Source organism: Myotis nattereri (assembly GCF_964212035.1).
Source record: "Myotis nattereri genome assembly, chromosome: 9".
NCBI lineage: Eukaryota > Metazoa > Chordata > Mammalia > Chiroptera > Vespertilionidae > Myotis > Myotis nattereri.
In genome coordinates this window covers 51,130,135-51,137,631 of record NC_138084.1, presented here as the reverse complement: position 1 = coordinate 51,137,631, position 7,497 = coordinate 51,130,135, and the positions used below count along the sequence as shown (strand labels likewise).

At 44.2% G+C, this 7,497-nt stretch overlaps 1 pseudogene across 1 annotated transcript; it reads right to left on the bottom strand.

Moving 5' to 3' along the window:
* Positions 1 to 1,339: 1,339 nt before the first annotated feature.
* Positions 1,340 to 2,280, bottom strand: LOC308525510 (calcium-binding and coiled-coil domain-containing protein 2-like; annotated as a pseudogene). The gene has a single exon. The product of its transcript is annotated as a calcium-binding and coiled-coil domain-containing protein 2-like (transcript).
* Between the last annotated feature and the right edge of the window lie 5,217 nt (positions 2,281 to 7,497).

The window sequence follows — 7,497 nt, the reverse complement described above, 5'->3', positions numbered from 1 at the left end:
AGCATGGATGGAACTGGAGATCATTATGCTAAGTGAAATAAGCCAGTCAGAGAAAGATAAATATCACACAATCTCAGTCAATTGTGGAATATAATGAACAACATAAACTGATGAATAAAAATAGAAACAGATTCATAGAAGCATCAAACAGATGATCCAACCTAAGAGGGAAGGCAGAGAGTGAGGGTGTAAGAGATCAACCAAAGGACTTGTATGCATGCATATGAGCATAACCAATGAACACTGACAGTACTGGGGTGAGGGCATGTGCTGGGGGGTGGGTGCATCTGGAGGGAGATCAATGGGGGGGGGGGGAAGGAGACTTATGTAATACTTTAAACGATAAATAATTAAAAAAGAAGAATAAGCATCATAGGTGAGAGGCTGACATAGCTAGCATTACATGATATAGGAGTTAGTAACCCATAAGGATGAAAGTAACAACCCTTAACGCTATCCTTTAGATTATTGATATGATTCTACCTTTAAGGCAGTGGGACTGAGTAAATTCCTAATAATTTCAAGTTAGGCAGGATCATAACTCCTAGTAGAAGCTATAGGTTCTACTCTATAAAATCTATATACAGCAGAGATCCTAGAGGCTGGGACACTTACAGATTGTGGCAGAACTCATGTTCTTCAAAGATTTGCTTTTGTTTTGCTGAGAAGCTCTTGCCACACATCAGACATTTCATATACAGGGTCTGAATGTAACCCTGCTCTGAGGTACAATAAAAATGTCATCAGCAAAGTCTGATTTTCAGGTGTGGCATTTCTTGATGGAGAACAGGCTGAAGGAAGAACTTTTGATGATGCCAGGGTATGGGTTTCCTAGACAAGTCCTGGGTTTTGTCCTGCACCTCCTTGATCTGAAGTAGGTAATTGACATGGCAAAGAGTCAAAATCCAGACCTTTGTAACTCATAAAACTGCTGCTCTGTCTCTTCAAAAGATCATTTTCTCTTTCCTTCCTCTTTCTCTCCAGAACATTACATCTTGTTCTCACTACATATAATCTTGTTCTCACTCAGTATTTTTAAAAAAATCTTTATTATTGTATTACATATGACCCCTTGTTTCCCCCACTGACCTCCTCTATCCTCTGCTCCCTACCCCCCCCCCCCACACATCCCTGCAGGCTTTCACCATCCTATAGCCTGTGTCCATGGGTTATGCATATGTGCATACAAGTTCTTTGGTTGATCTCTTCTCCTCACCTTCCCCACCCTCCCTCTGAGGTTCCACAGTCTGTTCCATGCTTCTATGTCTCTGGATTTATTTTGTTCATCAGTTTATTTTGTTCTTTGAGTGAGATCATGTGATACTTGTCTTTCTATGACTCAGTCTTCCTCACAGGTCAAAGTTTGATTCCTTAGCTCCTGCTCTTTTTTCGTCACAGTAGTTTCTTTCTGCTTCAGCTACTACACTGTCTGCTTGAGCTTCATCTGGTGCTCCCTCTGTTCAGTTACACTGAGAAAGAGCTGGTCATTATCCCTTTTCAGATGCTCCAACTGCTCTGTCTTATCTTGATCTTCCTGAAGAAGTTTCTCCATTTCTTTCTCTTGAGTTGACATCTGGGCCTGAAGCTGACTCTCTCAGACTCCCCTATCTTCATTTTCTGAGGACATCTTCTGATTTTGTTCTTTCAATTGAAGCAGCTTTGATTCCCAACTGTTCTTCTGTTCTTTAACTAACTTTCTGTTCCAACTTCTTGTTGATGCTCTTTAAGGTTTCTAGATCCTCCTGCCTCTTTTGGAGCTCAGCCTGCATGCCTGAGTTCTGCTTCTGGAGGCTGACACAGCTGTCTTTTATCTCCTGGTTTTCTTTTCAATGCTCCCTGTTGTGCTGTTTAATCTCTTCCACCTCACCCGGACAGGTAACAACCCGGAAGTCCACCACATATTTCTGGACAGAACTGGAATGGGATACTTACTTCCCAAACAACACCATCCTGATCCACATAGCAGAACTGACAATACTTATCATCCTTGAGCAGTAAACTTGAATTGGAATTCCTGCTGTTTCATTGATTTGCTGTTTAGGTCAACAGGCAAAGTAATCCACATGAAGGTGTAATACTTACGGGCTGTCTTCCATCAGTTCTAAAGATTCCAATCTAATCCTTTCTACAGGGAATAAAATACTGAGTGAGGGTGTGATAGCATGTGACATCCCCTCCAGGAACATAGAACTTCTCCACACTGTTAAAGATGACCTGGGAGAAGTGACAATGATCCAGCAAGACAGCTGATATGGCGGGGTCTTCTGTTGTCTCTTCCATGGTGGGGTCCAGCGGCAGCAGCTGGCGGTAACACAACAGCAACAGGACAGGGTAGGGTAGTTGGAAGTTTTTAGTTTTTAATCCCCTCTCCTTTTTCCATCCTATCTTCCCACACTACTCCCCTTTGGCAACCATAAGTTTGTTCACTTTATCTAAGAGGGTTTTTTGTTTGTTTGTTTGTTTGTTTGTTTGTTTCATTTCATTCATTTGTTTTGTTTTGAGGTTCCACATATAAATGAAATAATATGGTATTTGTCTTCCTCTGTCCAATTTATTTCAATTAACACAATATTCTCTAAAGTTCTTTCATTTTGTTGCAAATGGCAAGATTTCATTTCTTTTTATGGCTGGGTAACATTCCAGCACACACACATACCATCTTCTTTATTGATTCATCTATTGATACACACCCAGTTGCTTCCATGTTTTGGCTATTGTAAACAATGCTGCAATTAGTATAGGGTGCATATATCTTTTTGAGTTATTGTTTTGTTTTCTTTAAATAAATACTCAGAAATGGAATTGCTGGATGATATAGTAGTTCTATTTTTAATATTTTAGGAATCTCCATACTGTTGTCTATAGTGGCTGCATCAGTTTACAATTCTACCAATAGTCCATGAAGGTTCTTTTTCTCCTATCCTTGCCAACACTAACTATTTGTTGCCTTTTGATAATAACATTCTGACAGGAGGGAGGTGATGCCTCATTATGGTTTTGATTTACATTTCCCTGATTATTCGTGAGCTTGAGCATTTTTTTTTTTAATGTCTGTTGGCCACCCATATGTCTTCTTTGGGGAAATGTCTATGTAGGTCCTCTACCCATTTTTAAATTAGATTGTTTTTAAAAAATATATTTTTATTGATTTCAGAGAGTAAGTGAGAGGGAAAGAGAGATGTAAACATCTATGATAAGAGAGCATCATTGATTGGCTGCCTCCTGCATACACCCCACTAGAGATCCAGCCCCAAACCTGAGAATGTGCCCTGACCTGGAATGGAACCTTGACCTCCTTGTTCATAGGTTGACAGTCAACCACTACCAGCTGGACAGATTATTTGTTTCCTGAGGTTGAGTCTATGAGTACTTTATGTAGTTTGGATATTAACCCTTATTGGATATATCATCTGCAAATATATTTTCTTATTCAGTAGGTTACCTTTTGGTCTTGTTGATGGTTTTCTTCACTGCACAAAAGCTTTAACAACACTATTTAGTGAAGAGATTGTCTTTTCCCCATTGTAAAAATAAATAGTGCCATCACGTATTTACTTTGCAATAAATAAGAACTACATTAGTGCCCCCTTATCCATTGTTTTGCTTTACACAGTTTCAGTTTTGGTGTATGGGATGATGCTCCAACCAACCAAGCCACCTAGCCAGGGCTTATAACCAATGTTTTGAACTCTTTATCTACACCGCTTGTCTCCATTTCATTTAATTATTTTTCTGGGGTGCTCAGAGTTGTGCCTGAAGAAGGCATGGATTACGGAGAGTTTTGAAGGCAAGCCACAGTGCTGGTGTGGGTCTGGGGCTTGGGATGTACTGAAATGGCCTTGGTGGGCAGCTAGAGTGTCTGGATTGTGTTGCTGCCTGTGCAGTCAAGGTGGACATGGAGTGCAACACATGATACTCTCAGTGTCTGACAGAGAATTTCTGAAGCAGTGTTGGAGACAAGGCTAAAAATAAAAAAAGCACTAAAATATCCAAGATAAAGAATTCTTTTTACAGGCTTGTGGCAGACTGGCCACAGCAGTGTAAAGGATCACTGATCAGTCAATAGAAGTGCAAGGAGGAAAATGAATGAAAAAACCCAACTAAATTAAACAAAACATCTGGAGATGCAGAACACTTTAAAAAAAATTCTAACAGGCATAATTAATTAGAACCCAAAAGGGGAGAGGGGAGGGAGATAAGGAAAGAGAGAGGGAAAGAGAGAGAGAGAGAGAGAGAGAGAGAAAGAGAAGAGAGAGAAAGATCAGGTAGGAGAAGTATTTGAAGAAATAATGGCTGAGGCTTCATATGCAATTTCTATTCATCAAGTAAACAACCTTCATCTCATATAATCATTTTTCTTGGATGTTATTTTCATATCTTTAATTAATATGCTTAAAATACTTTATTTTGAAGTAGTTGGTATTTTAACCAATTTGAGATATAATTCACATACAATTTACCTTTAAAAGTATATAATTCAATGCTTTATATTTTATACATAGAGTTGTGTATTTAGAATCTCTTCATTACATCAAACAGAAATTCACCTTAGCCATTGCCCCCTATGTTAGTCAGCTTTTTCCAGATAATTAACTTTTGTGGCCGTTGTGAGGACTGGCAAGTCTGAAATTTTCAGATCTCACCACAACCTGAAACTTCCAGAAGGTATTTGTAAAATCCAGAGTAGATATTTCAGTATTAAGTCTGAAGGCAGCCTGAATGTAGAATTCCTTCCTCTTTGAGGACTCTCAATTTTTTAAGGCCTTTGATTGACTGGATGAGGTTCACCCACATTACAGACTAGAGGCCTGGTGCACAAAAATTTGTGCACTCAGGTGGATCCTTCAGCCCAGTCTGGGCCCCCTCGGGGCCCCTTTCCCTGGCTGCTAGAACCAGTTTTCCTCCAGCGCCCGGAACCCAGGCCATCGCTCTTCGCCGGGAGGGGCCAGCAGGATGGGCTTAGCGCTTGTCTCTTTGCTCACTGCTCGGGCCCCGGGGACGGGGCTGGTGCAGAGGGCTTAGCTCTTTGCTTGCAGCTCGGGCTCCAGGGCGGGGCCGGCGCAGCAGGCTTCCCTGTTTGCTCTCCGCTCCCCATGCTGGCCTTCACTCACTGCTCCTGCCCGGGGCCAGTGAGCTTTGCTCCGTCGCTTGGTGCCTATGTATGCAAATTAGCCGCCATCTTTGTTGGCGGTTAATTTGCATATTGTGCTGATTAACCAATGGGAAGCGTAATGAAGGTACGGTCAATTACCATGTTTGTCTATTATTACATTAGACTAGAGGCCCAATGCACAAAAATTTGTGCACTGGTGGGGGGGTGTCCCTCAGCCCCACTTGTGCCCTCTCACAGTCTGGGACCCCTCGGGAGATAACGACCTGCTGGCTTAGGCCTGCTTCCAGGTGGCAGAGGGCAGGCCCAATCTCTAGGTGCCTACCCCACAGCCCCTGGTCGGCTCAGAGCAGGGCCAACTGGGGAGTTGGGGCACCACCCCCTGTCATGCACAGAGCAGGGTGGATCAGGAGGTTGTGATGCTACCCCCAGTCAAGCTCAGGGTAGGGCCAATTGGGGGGTTGGGGCGCCACCCCCTGTCACGCACAGAGCAGGGCCCATCAGGGGGGTTGGGGCTCCGTACCCTGTCACACACAGAGCAGGGCCCATCAGGGGGTTGGGGAGCTCTCCCCTGTAATGCACAGAGTAGGGCCAATAGGGGAGTTGGGGCACCACCCCCTGTCACAACCACAGAGCAGGGCCGATCAGGGGGTTGGGGCACTCCCCCATGTCACACTCAGGGCAGGGCTGATGGGGAGGTTATGGCTCCACCCCATCACACACAGAGCAGGGCCCATGGGGAGGGTTAGGGCGCCGCACCCTGTCACACACAGAGCAGGACTGATCAGGGGGTTGGGGAGCTCCTCCCTATCAGGCACAGAGCAGGGCCGATCAGGGGGTTGCTGCGCCTTCCCCTGTCACAAACAGAGCATGGCGGATAGGGAGGTTGTGGCCCCGCCCCCTGTCATACACAGAGCCACAGGGCGATCAGGGGGTTTGGGCGCTGCCCCCTGTCAGGCTGCTCCAGGAGCCAGGAGGCCTCGCGGCTCTGCTGATCCCAGTCCTGGGAGGCATATTACCCTTTTACTATATAGGATAGAGGCCTCGTGCATGGGTGGGGGCAAGCTGGTTTGCCCAGAAGGGTGTCCCGGATCAGGGTGGGGGTCCCGCTTGGGTGCCTGGCCATCCTGGATGACAGGATGATGGCTGTTTGCAGCTGGTCACTCCCCCTTCAGGGTGGGGGTCCCCACTGGTTTGCCTGGCCAGTCTGGGTGAGGGGCTGAGAGTCGTTTTCAGGCTGGTGGGTGACTGAAGCTCCCAACCTCTCCTTTTTTTCTGTTTTTTTTTTTGTTTTGTTTTGTTTTGTTTTTTATTCTGGGATTTATTTACCTTCCATGGCTGTCACTGGAACTGAGAGCTGGCTTTAGCTCTGAAGCTCGGCTCCAGCTCTGAGACCTCGGCTGCTGAAAGCAGGTATCTTGGTTTGTTTGGATTCTATAATTGAAACATTGTTGCCATCACTGCTGCTCTAAGCTCTGAGGCCGAAGCTGGCTGAAAGCAGGTTTCTGGAGCTTGTTTGGCTTCTATAATTGCAACATTGTTTCTTAGAGTGCAAGCTCAGAGGCCGGCAGCGGCAGGCGGGGAACCTTGGCTTCCTCCATCACTGGAGCAAGCAAGCCTCCTGTTCGCTTCAGCTGCCTGGCTGCCAGTGCCATCTTGGTTGGCAGTTAATTTGCATATCACCCTGATTAGCCAATGGGAAGCGTGTTGGAGGTATGGTTAATTACCATGTTTGTCTATTGTTAGATAGGACAGTAATCTAATCTACTCAAAGTCTCTTGGTTTAAATGTTAATCACATGTAAAAGGTACCTTCAGGGAAACATCTAGACTGGTGTTCATAATCACTTACCCTGAACCAGTGTTTCAAGAAACTGGACACTATAGTCACAGGTTCAGGGTGACTGATTTTGACCACCTCACACTGCACCAGCATGTTCCCCTCTCCCTATAAGCATCCAGCTCCTGAGCTCTGCTGTCCCAGACCCTCTGCCAGGAGATGAGATCTTAAAAGTTTTAGGAAATCATGGAAAACATGAGTTCCAAAGTCACCAAAATAAATAAATAAATAAGTAAACAAGTAAATAACTAAATAAATAAATAAGCAAACAAGGCTCAAGATAGAGGGGAGCCATATCCTGGGAATGGGACAGACGTGAAGAGGGAATAGAGACAGAAAATGCAATATCAGAGACAGGGAGATCGAGTATTTGAGGAGGATGAAGAAGGAGTAGATCTTTACTATGATCTCTCTTTTTTTTTTTTTTTTTAAAAAAAAAGATCATTTAAATTAGTTTTATTTTGAGATTGGCAGTGGTAGGTATAATGCGATTTCATGATCTATAATAATCAGAAGCACATTGTGGTATCATAAAGTCAAGATTGCAA